We start from the raw sequence: 13,283 nt of genomic DNA, 5'->3' as shown, positions 1-13,283 counted from the left end.
AGGTCCCTGGAGCCCAACAACCAGCAGGGGGCGGGGTTTGGCTGCAAAGGCACACACAGCTGAGAAACAGCACATCAGACCCCTCCCACAGAAGACCAGCCTGAAGAACAGGGGAAAAGCAAGTTTTTGAACAAACAGCAGTGGAAAGCTCCAGGGGAAGTTGAGGGATTTATAGTATATATAACTACAGGGTACCCCCCCTTTTTTACCCTTTTTCCAGTACAACTAGTTTTTATATCAGACTAAAATTTTTTGATATTTTGTTCTCTTTTTCCACCTTATCTTCAATATGTTACCACCTCTTCTTTTTTAAGTTTCTTCCTTTTTGACTTAAATACTTCTACAATTACGTGTCTTAGATAAATTTTCCACTTCAAGACTCCCATCAACATATATACTTTTGGGAGATATACAAGATATGTTTTTGCTGTTGTTTTGTTTGTTTTGTTTTTTTTTTTTGTTTTTTTTTTTTTTTTGTTTTCTCTGACTCATTTTGTTCTACAATGGCAGAAGTTAATATCTTCTAAAATGTGACCAGCATGCACCCAGAACCAAGTGGTATAACGTGCTGGTTCATTTTGTGAGATTATATCCTCTCCTCATTCCCATTCTGCCCCCCCCCACTATTTTATCTTGTTTATATTTTGTGGTCAGTGTTGGAGCTTGCTACAAGAATTGCTGGTTTATATAAATTTGGGACTGAGCATCTTCTAACATACTCAGAAACAAGAAGAGCACCATCTAGGACCACTCAGATAAATCTCAGGTGGAAGTTACATAGGTTCGTATTCTTTTTTTTATAGGTTGATATTCTTGATTCAGACTGCTTATACAGACAATCTTCATGGAACAACATAACTAGAAGGAAGAACTCACCACAAAAGAAAGAATCAGAAACAGCACTCTCTGCCACAGAGTTACAGAATTTGGATTACAATTTGATGTCAGAAAGCCAATTAAGAAGCACAATTATAAAGCTGCTGGTGGCTCTGGAAAAAAGCATAAAATATTCAAGACACTTCATGACTCCAGAATTTAGATCTAATCAGACTGAAGTTAAAAATCAATTAAGAGAAATGCAATCCAAACTGGAAGGTGGAAGAAAGAGTGAATGACTTAGAATACAAGTTGATGGCAAGAAAGCAAGTTGAGTAAAAAAGAGAAAAACAATTAAAAGACCATGAGGAGGGATCCCTGGGTGGCGCAGCGGTTTAGCACCTGCCTTTGGCCCAGGGCGAGATCCTGGGGACCCGGGATCGAATCCCACATCGGGCTCCCGGTGCATGGAGCCTGCTTCTCCCTCTGCCTATGTCTCTGCCTCTCTCTCTCTCTCTCTCTCTCTCTCTCTCTCTCTCTGTGACTATCATAAATAAAAAAAAAGACCATGAGGAAATGTTAAGTGAAATAAACGATAGCCTCAGAAGGAAGAATCTATGTATAATTGGGGTTCCAGAAAACAACGAGAGGGCCAGAGGATCAAAAAGCGTACTTGAACAAATCATAGCTGAGAACTTTCCTAATTTGGAGGGGGGGAACAGGCATTCAGATCCAGGAGACAGAAAGTTCACCCCCCAAAAAATCAATAAAAACCATTCAATACCTCAACATTTAGTAGTGAAACATGCAAATTACAAATATAAAGAGAAAATCCTTAAAGCAGAGAGAGAGAGAGAGAGAGAGAGAGAGAGAGAGAAGAGATTCTTAACTTATATGGGGAGAAATATCAGATTAACAGGAGACCTATCCACATAGAACTGGCAGGCTAGAAAGGGCTGGCAGGATATATGCAGGGTACTAAATGAGAACATGCAGCTAAGAATACTTTATCCAGCAATGCTGTCATTCAGAATAGAAGGAGAGAAAAGGGCTTCCAAGATAGGCAGAAACTGTAAGAATAGGTGACCACCAAACCAACTCTGCAAGTAATGTTAAGGGGGACTCTGGAAAAGAAAGAGGAAGCCCAAAGAAATAATCTAAAAACACAAGAGACTGAACAGGTGATACGATGACACTAAATTCGTATCTTTCAATAGTTACTATGACCAGGAATGGGATAAATGATTCCACCAAAAGTAGCAGGGTTTCTGACAGAGTTAAAGAGCAAGACCTATTTGCTGTCTACAAGAGACTCATTTTAGACCTAAGGACACTTGTAGACTAAAAATGAAAGGTTGGAGAACCATTTACCATTCAAATAGTCCTCAAAAGAAAGCTGGGGTAGCAATCCTCTTATCAGATTAATTAAAGTTTATCCCAAAGACTGTACTAAGAGATGAAGAAGGACACTATATCATACATAAAGGGTCTATCCAACAAGAAGACCTAATGAATATTTATGCCCCTAATGTGGGACTTGCCAAGTATATTGTTTAATAAGCAAAGTAAAGATATACTTAGATGATAATACAGTAAGAGGAGGTGACTTCAACACCGGACTTTCTGTGAATGACAGATATTCTAAGCACAAAATAACCAAAGAAACAAGGGATTTAAATGATACACTGGACCAAATAGATTTCACACATATATACAGAACTTTTCACGCAAACCCAACTAAATACAAATTCTTCTCAAGTGCACATGGAACTTTCTCCAGAATAGACCACATACTGGGTCACAAATCAGAGGACTCAACCGATACCAAAAGATTGGGATTGTCCCCTGCATATTTTCAGACCACAATGCTTTGAAAATAGAACTCAAACACAAAACCAAATACGGAAGAAATTCTAATATGTGGAGGTTAAAGAGCATCATGCTAAAATTGAATGGGTCAACCAGGAAATTAGAGAAGAATTAAAAAGAGTCATGGAAACTAATGAAAATGAAGATACAAACATTCAAAATCTTTGGGACAGAGTAAAAGCACTTCTAAGTAAAATATATCAGAATACAAACCAGCCTCAATAACTGGAACAAATCAAACACACAAGCAAACCTTTCACCTAAAGGAATGGGAGAAAGAACAGCAAATAAAACCTACACAAAGCAGAAGAGAGTTAGTAAGGATTCAAGCATAATTCAATGAAATAGAGACCAGAAAAACTGTAGAAAGGATCAATAAAACAAGGAGTTGGTTCTTGGAAACAACAAGATAGATAAACCATTTGCCTGCCTTATTAAAAAGAAAATAGACTCAACTTAATAAAATCACAAATGAAAGAGGAGAGACCACAACCAATACCAAGGAAATACAAATGATTTTTAAAAAGTATTATGAACGGCTATAAACCAATAAATTAGGCAATCTAGAAGAAATAGACCCATTTCTGGAAAACCACAAACCACCAAAACTGGAACAGGAAGAAATAGAAAACCGGAACAGGCCAAAAACCAGGAGGAAATTGAAGCAGTCATCAAAAACCTCCCAAGTCAAAAAAGCCCAGGGTCAGATGGCTTTCCAGGGGAATTATATGAAAAGTTTAAAGAAGAAACAATACCTATTCAACTAAAGCTGTTCCGAAAGATAGAAAGGGATGGAATCCTTCCAAACTCATATTATGAGGTCAGCATCACATTGATTCCAAAAACAGAAAAAGGTCAAACCAAAAAGGAAAATTATAGACCAATATCCCTGATGAACACAGATGCAAAAATTCTCAACACGATACTAGCCAATAGGATCCAACAATACATTAAGATTATTCACCATGACCAAGTCGGATTTATCCCTGGGATGCAAGGCTGGTTCAACACTCATAAAGCAATCAATGTGATTGATCATATCAGCAAAATAAAAAACAAGAACCATGTGATCCTCTCAGTAGATGCAGAGCAAGCACTTGACAAAATACAGCATCCATTCCTGATCAAAGCTCTTCAGAGTGTAGGGATACAGGGGACATTCCTAGGCATCTTAAAAGCCATCTATGAAAAGCCCACAGCAAATATCATTCTCAATGGGGAAACACTGGGAGCCTTTCCCCTAAGATCAGGAACAAGACAGGGATGTCCACTCTCACCACTGGTATTCAACATAGTACTAGAAGTCCTAGCCTCAGCAATCAGGCAACAAAAAGAAATAAAAGGCATTCAAATTGGCAAAGAAAAAGTCAAACTCTCCCTCTTCGCCGATGACATGATACCCTACATAGAAAACCCAAAAGCCTCCACCCCAAGATTGCTAGAACTCATACAGCAATTTGGCAGTGTGGCAGGATACAAAATCAATGCCCAGAAGTCAGTGGCATGTCTCTACACTAACAATGAGACTGAAGAAAGAGAAATTAAGGAGTCAATACCATTTAAAATTGCACCCAAAAGCAGAAGATACCTAGGAATAAATCTAACCAAACAGGTGAAGGATCTATACCCTAAAAACTATAGAATACTTCTGAAAGAAATTGAGGAAGACCCAAAGAGATGGAAAAATATTCCATGCTCATGGATTGGAAGAATTAATATTGCGAAAATGTCAATGTTACCCAGGGCAATTTACACGTTTAAAGCAATCCCTATCAAAATACCATGGACTTTCTTCAGATAGTTGGAACTAATCATCTTAAGATTTGTGTGGAATAAGAAAACACCCCGAATAGCCAGGGGAATATTAAAAAAGAAAACCATAGGTGGTGGCATCACAATGCCAGATTTCAGGTTGTACTACAAAGCTGTGGTCATCAAGACAGTGTGGTACTGGCACAAAAACAGACACATAGATCAATGGAACAGAATAGAGAACCCAGAAGTGGATCCTCAACTTTATGGTCAACTAATATTCGACAAAGCAGGAAAGACTATCCACTGGAAAAAAAGTCTCTTCAATAAATGGTTCTGGTAAAATTGGACATCCACATGCAGAAGAATGAAACTGGACCATTCTCTTACACCATACACAAAGATAAACTCAAAATGGATGAAATATTTAAATGTGAGAGAAGAATCCATCAAAATCCTAGAGGAGAACACAGGCAACACCCTTTTTGAACTTGGCCACTGTAACTTCTTGCAAGATACATCCATGAAGGCAAGAGAAACAAAAGCAAAAAAATGAATCATTGGGACTTCATCAAGATAAAAAGTTTCTTCACAGCAAAGGATACAGTCAACAAAAGTCAAAGACAACCTACAGAATGGGAGAAGATATTTGGAAATGACATATCAGATAAAGGACTAGTATCTAAGATCTATAAAGAACTTGTCAATCTCAAAACCCCAGAAACAAACAATCCAATGATGAAATGGGCAAAAGACATGAACAGAAATTTCACCAAAGAAGACATACGCATGGCCAACAAGCACATGAGAAAATGCTCCACAGTACTTGCCATCGGGGAAATACAAATTAGAACTACAATGAGATATCACCTTACACCAGTGAGAATGGTGAAAATTAAGAAGACAGGAAACAAAAGATGTTGGAGAGGATGTGGAAAATGGGGAATCATCTTGCACTTTTGGTGAGAACGTGAACTGGTACAGACACTCTCGAAAACTGCATGGGGGTTCCTCAAAGAGATAAAAATAGAGCTACCCCTATGACCTATTAATTACACTACTAGGGATTTACCCCCAAAGATACAGATGCAGTGAAAAGCCGAGACACCTGCACCCCCAATGTTTATAGCAGCAGTCTCCACAAGAGCCAAACTGTGGAAGGAGCTTTGGTGTCCACTGAAAAATGAATGGACAAAGAAGAAATGGCATATATATACACAATGCAGTATTGCTCAGCCATTAGGAAAAACGAATACCCACCATTTGCTTTGAAGTGGATGGAACTGGAGGGTATTATGCTTAGTCAAGTAAGTCAATAGGAGAAGGACGATCATTACATATGTTCACTCATATGGAGAATATAAAAAATAGTGAATGGGATTATAGGGTAAAGAAGATAAAATGAGTGAGAAAAATCAGAGAGTGTGTCAAAACTTGAGAGACTCCTGACTTTGGGAAATGAACAAGGGGTATTGGAAGGGAAGGTGGGGGAGATGGTGTGACTGGGTGACAGGCATTGAGCGGGGCACTTAACAGGATGAGCGCTGGGTTTTATACTATATGCTGGCAAATCGAACTCCAATACAAATATACATATTAAAAAAGGAATGATAAACAATAAGATGTTAAATTTTACCAGGAGAAAAGAAAATAAGTTGGAATGAATGAGGGTAGAAATGGATGTGGGAAGACAAGGAGAAATAAAATGTTAAAAACTGATATAAGGCAAATCCAGAATATATGGCATCTTGGAGTATAAAATTATGTATGTGTTTTCATAAATAAGTTGGAACTAAAAGCAACAGCATATATACCAACTTATAGGGATAACCAGGATATTGTCAAGCGTAAGACTAAATTATAAAGTACTACATATTTATGATTTTAGTTTAGTCAAAACAAATTATTTGTCTATCTGCTTACATGTATTGTATGCACAAGGAGATGATGTAAAAGAAAAATGAACTGGCTTGTAGTACTGGTTACCTCAAGAAGATGGACATGTGAAGAAGTTAGAAGTACAGGAATTAAGATAAAGTCTCAATATTTTTTACATATTTTGTTTTATTTTAGTTATAATATATTTGTATTATTTTGTCAGTAAAAATATAAAAGAAAAAAGATCATAAAAAAGAAAATAAATAAGGAAACATCAATTTTAAACAACACATTATACCAGATAAACTTAACAGATGTATACAAATATTGTAAACAAAAGCAACAAAATATATATAATTCTCATTGGCCCATGAAAAATATTCCAGAATAAATCATAGAGTAACCCATAAAAACAGTCTTAAAAATTAAGAAGATTGAAATCATATCAAGCATATTTTCCAACCATAATGATATATAAATGAATTATAAGAATACAAGTGGAAAAAAAAAGAATACAAGTGGAAAAATACATTATGTGGAGACTTAAAAACATGCTACTAGATAACCAATGTCATAGAATAAATCAATAGAGCAATTAAAATATAACAACAAATTAAAATGTAAATGAAATTACCCTAAACTTAGGGGATGTAGAAAAATAATTCTAAGAGAAAAGTTCATTGTAATAAATGCCTGAGTATAAAATAAAATAAAGAAAAGAGGGGTGCTTAGGTGGCTCAGTGGATTAAGCATTGCCTCTTGATTTTGGTTCTGGTCATGATCTCAGGGTTGTAAGATCGAGTCCCATGTCAGGCTCCATACTGAGCATACAGTCTGCTTAATATTCTCTTTCTCAGGGTGCCTGGGTGGGTCAGTTGTTAAAGCATCTGCCTTTAGCTCAGGCCATGATCTAAGGGTCTTGGGATTGAGCCCCCCACATCAGGCTCCTTGCTCAGTGGTTAACTTGCTCCTCTGTCTCTCTCTCCCCCTACCCTCCACTCAGGTTCTCTCTTGCTCACTCTGTTCTCTCTCTCAAATAAATAAATATTCTTTAAAAAGTCTCCCTCTCCCTTTACCTTCTCCTCTTCTCCTCCTCCTCCTTCTCTTCCTCTTCCTCCTCCTTCTCGTCTGAAGAAGAAGAAGAGAAGAAGAAGAAGAAGAAGAAGAAGAAGAAGAAGAAGAAGAAGAAGAAGAAATAAATCTCAAATAAATTTTACACGTGAAGAAATCAGAAAATGAACATATAAAGCAAAGGCAACCTCCAGAATGGAAGAAGATATTTACAAAGACTTATCAGATTAAAGGCTAGTATCCAAAATCTATAAAGAACTTATCAAACTCAATACTCAAAAAATCCAGTCAAGAAATGGACAGAAGGCATGAACAAACATTTCTCTCCAAGACATACAAATGACTAACAGACACATGAAAAAATACACATCACTTGGCATCAGGGAAATACAAATCAAAATCATGATGAGATGCTACGTCACACTAGTCAGAATGCCTAAAATTAACAAGCTAGGAAACAAGATATTTTGGCAAGCGTGCAGAAAAAGGGGAACCATCTTACACTATTAGTGGGAATGGAAACTGATGCAGCCACTCTAGAAAACAGTATGGAGGTTCCTCAAAAAGGTAAAAATAAAACTACCCTACAACCCAGCAATTGCAATACTAGGTATTTAACCAAAAGATAAAAGCATAGTGTTTTGAAGGGGCACATGCACTCCCAATGTTCATAGCAGCAATGTCCACAAGCCAGACTATGGAAAAAGCTCAGATGTCCATTGACAGATGAATGGATAAAGAACAGATGGTATATATAGACAATGGAATATTATTCAGCCATCAAAAAGAATGAACTCTTCCCTTTTATGGTGTCATGTATGAAACTAGAGGGTATTATTCTAAGTGAAATATGTCAGAAAAAGACAAATATCATATGGTTTTACTCATTTGTGGAATTTAAGAAACAAAAGAGATGAACATAGGGGAAGGGGAGGGACAATAAAATAAGATAAAAACAGAGAAGGAGACAAGCCATAAGAAACTCCTAGCTGTAGGAAACAAAATGAGGGTTCCTGGAGCAGAGGTGGGTGGAAGGATGGGGTAATTGCATTATAGGCATTAAGACAGGCATTTGAGGAATGCATGCGTGGTTCAGCGTTTGGGTGGCTGCCTTTGGTTCAGGTTGTGATCCTGGAATCTGGGATCAAGTCCCACATCAGGCTCCTGGAAAAAGCCTGCTTCTCCCTCTGCCTATGTCTCTTCCTGTGTGTGTGTGTGTGTGTGTGTGTGTGTGTGTGTGTGTGTCATGAATAAATAAATAAATCGTTAGAAAAATAAAAAAAGAAGGGCACTTGGTATTATATGCAACTGATGAATTACTAAATTCTACCCCTAAAACTAATAATACAATATACATTAACTAAATTGAACTGAAATAATAAAGAATTAAAGCTCAAATTTACTAGAATGAAGACAAAGATCAAAGCAGAAATAAATGAGATGGAGACTAAAAAGGTAATAGGAAAAATCAATGAAACAAAGAGCTAGTGGTTTGAAAAGATAAACAAAAGTGATAAACCTCTAGCTAGACTCACCAAGAAAAATATAAAAGTGTGTCAAATAAATAAATTCAAAAATGAAAAAAGTCAGAACACTGTTACAACAGAAATGCAAGGAATCTTAAGAAGCTACTATGAAGAAGAATTTGATAAATCCTGACAACATATAACATTCCAAGACTAAATCAGAAAAAATAGAATATCTGAGAAGACTGATTACTAGTAAGGAGATTGAATGAGTAATCAAAAACCTCCCAATGAATAAAAGTTCAGGATCAGAGGGTTTCCAAGGAGAATTTTACCAAACATTTAAAGGAGAACTAATATCAATCCCAAACTCTTCTAAACATATAGAAGAAGAAGTAACATTACTGAACTCATTTTATAAGGCTAACATTATCCTGATACTAAAACCTCACAAAGATGCCACAAGCAAAGAAAATTACAGGCCAATCCCTGATGAATATAGATAAAAAAATACTCAACAAAATATCATCAAAACTGAAATCAACTATATATTAAAAGGATTATACAACATGACCAAATGGGATTTATTCCAGGGATGTAGGGATGGTTCAACACCTGAAAATCAATGTTTTACACTACATTAACAAAACAGAGGATAAAAGTCATCTCAATAGATGTGGAAAACACCTGTGAAAAAAGTCAGTATTCATTTATGATAACACACTGGGTGTAGGGAGAATGTACCACAACATGAGAAAGGCCATATAAGACAAAACACACAGCTAATATCATATTGAATGGGGAAAACTGGACATTTTCCATCTAAGATTAGGTACAAGCCAAGAATTCTCATTCTCATTACTTTTATGTGACATAGCAAGGGAAGTATTAACCAGAGCAGTTAAGTATGAATAGGAAATTAAAATCATCCAAATCAGACAAAAATAAGGAGGATTAAGAGGTACAAACTTTCATTTACAAAATAAATAAATCATAGAGAAAAAAGTGCATCATAGGAAATATATTCAATAAGATAGTAATAATGTTTGGTGACAGATGGTTAGTACACTTATTGTGATGAGCATTGAGTGATGTATAGAACTGCAGAAGAATTATATTTTACATTTGAAACTAATATAACACTGTATGTTAATTATAACTCAATTAAAATTAATCCAAACAAAAAGTCACACAAATCATAAAGGAAGGAGTACAACTGTATCTACTTGCAGATAACTTGATATAATACATTAAAAACACTAACTCCACCAAAATCTGTTGGAACTAATAGAAAGCATTCAATAAAGTTGCAGGATACAAAATCCATACATAAAAATGTGTGTTTCTACACAATAATAATAAACTATCAGAAACAAAAGTGAAGAAAATAATTCCACTTACAATTGCATCAAAAAGAATAAAATACCAGGTATAAATTTAACCAAGGTGGTGAAAGATATGGATTTGGAAAAATATAAGACAGTGAAGAAAGAAATCGAAAAAGACAAATAAATTGATATTCTATGCTAATGGATTGGAAGAATTAATATTGTTAATGTATCCATGCTACTCAAAACAATCTACAGATTTAACACAATCCCTATCAAAATCCCAATGGTATTTTTCACAGAAATAGAGCTAACATTCCTATGAAACTGTAAGTTAAAGTAATCTTGAGAAAAAATAACAAAGCTGTATGTCTTTCACGTGATTGCACATGATTTCAGACCATACTACAAAGCTATAGCAATCATAATAGTATGGTACTGGCCCAAAAACAGACAATAAGATCAATGGAGCAAAATAGATCAGAAATAAACCCAGACATATACCATCAATTTAGTTTTGACAAAGGAGCCAAGAATATCCAATGAGGAAATGACAGTATCTCCAATAAATGGTGTTGGGAAAACTAGATAGTCACGTGCAAAAAAAGTAAAACTGGACTACTATCTTACTATCTTATACCATACACAAAAATTAACTCAAAAATGAATTAAAGATTTATTTTTTAAAATATTTTTATTTATTTATTCATGAGAGATACAGAGAGACACAGGCAGAGGAAGAAGCAGGCTCCTTGCAGGGACCCTGAAGTGGGACTCGATCCCGGAATCCCGGGATCACATCCTGAGCCAAAGGCAGACGCTCAATCACTGAGCCACTCAGGCGTCCCTGAATTAAAGATTTAAATGTAAGACCCAAAACTATAAAACTCTTAGAAGAAAATATAGGCAATAAATTTCTTGACATTAATCTTGATAATTTTTTTTAGTTAACTCCAAAAGTTATGGAAAAATAAGTCACAGGAATAAAAGGCACAGCATAAGGGATGTAATCAATTATTTAGCAATAGTGATGTATGCTAACTTTGTCTCACTGATACACCTAGATAACAGCCACATCAGTGCAACCAACCCAGAAAATGACCCGAAGATTGGCAGAACAGACTCTCCATTCTCCATTAATCAGAGAGGAGGCCACATAGAAAATGGCTTAACCTGGATACTTTAAAAATAAGCTGGCTCAGCTCTGGGAAAGCCTGGAGGCAATAGGATCCTGAGTTACTGCCCGTAGAGAAATAACATAACAAACAACCCTACTGAGATACAGAATAACAGGAGCAGTTTGAAATCTGCCTGGGCATAGGGGAAGGAAACTTATTTATTAATTTCAGAACATGCAACAGAGGAGCAGGAATAATACGAGACTTCTCTGAAAACAAGAGTTGGAAGCCTCCATTTTTCCCTGTACCCGTAGCCTAGATGCCCAGACACCTTCAGGAACAAGTGCAAATACTATGCACACACCTTGCTAACACTACACACCCCATCCCTGTGTTCTCTTGTACATCTGCCCCATCTAAACCACCTGACTTAGAGTCTCTACAAAGTGGCTCTAACCAGGTCTCATCTGGCAAGCAGCCCTAGTAGGGAAGGACAGCTAGCTGCAAAACATATACCATTTGCCTCAGCATTATCCTGAAAACTTACCCCATCCAACCCATCCCTCTTGGCAGGAGTCTCTACAAAGTGGTGCCTACTGTGTCTCATTTTGCAAGAAGCTGCAATAGTGACCAACAACATTCCAAAGTGACTCTTATCTTAAGGATAGGAGAAAGTAGCCACACACACCAGTTCTACTGCAGCCACTACAGTGGGCTGGGGCAAACATCTGATCTGATTGCTAGCCCTGGCAACCAAGAAAATCTCATAGGGGAAGCTCAAGGAGAGAGCTCTGTAGTTCAAGGTCATTGCAACCCCCACAAGTGAAACTGGAGTCAACACTCTGGTCTGACTATAAGCCCTGTTCACCAACTAAAGTTTCTCAGGAGAAAATACAGGAAGAACAACCTGCAGTTCAGTGCGACCACAGCCCTGCCTGGCAAATGGGCTGATACAGAGTCTGATCTAACTGCAAGGCAAAAGCAGCCTCAGACTTGTCCTTAACAGGACAGGGATCAAAACTTCTGACTACAAGGGGGTCATTGTATCTGACTAAACTGAAAGTAAAAATGGCTCAACCACAATAGTAAGGTGCACACAACACACATTAGAGACATCACTGAATGGCCTGGTTCTGGTGAAAAAGAGACTTTGCACTACAGGGCACTATAGGAGGACCTTTTCTTCATAACATCACTACTTTTAAATTCAGGAGATATAGCTGACTTTCCTAATACATAGAAACAAGCACATAAAAAAAAGAAAAAGAAAGAAACAAACACAGAGAGTTAGACAAAATTAAGAAACAGAGAAATATATCTCAAATGAAAGAACAGGACAAAATTAGAGAAAAAAAAAGCTAAATGAAACGGAAATAAGCAATAGGCCTGAGAGAATTCAAGTTAATGATCCTAAAGATACTGGATTTCAGAAAAGAGTGGAGGATCTCAGTGAAACTTAAAAAAAAAAAAAAAGATAGGGAAAAGTAAAAGTAACCAATCAGAGATGACGAACTCAATAACTGAAATTTAAATATACACTAGAGGGGGAAAATGTAGTACACAGGAAGCAGAAGAATATATTAATGAAAAGTAAGCTGAACAGTAAAAATAAATGGAAGGAAGGAAGGAAAGAAGGAAGGAAGGAAGGAAGGAAGGAAGGAAGGAAGGAAGGAAGGAAGGAAAAACTGAGCATACGGTAAGAAAGCTCAGTAAAATCATCAAGCTTAATAACATATGCATTATAGAAATTTCAAAAGGAGAAGAGGAAAAAACAGGCAGAATTTTTTTGAAGAAAAAATAGCTGAAAAATGCCTGAATCTGGGGAAGAATATATAAATCCACATCCAGGAAGTGCAGATAGCTCTGAACAAAATCAACCTACAGTTGTCCACATCAAGACACATAATGATTAAATGGCAAAAAGCAGTGATAAGAGATAATTTTAAAAGGAACAAGAGAAAAAATTTCAGTTAAGTACAAAGGAA

The sequence above is a fragment of the Nyctereutes procyonoides genome, unplaced genomic scaffold (assembly GCF_905146905.1).
Source record: "Nyctereutes procyonoides isolate TBG_1078 unplaced genomic scaffold, NYPRO_anot_genome, whole genome shotgun sequence".
NCBI classification, from domain to species: Eukaryota; Metazoa; Chordata; class Mammalia; order Carnivora; family Canidae; genus Nyctereutes; species Nyctereutes procyonoides.
This window is presented reverse-complemented; position numbering follows the sequence as displayed.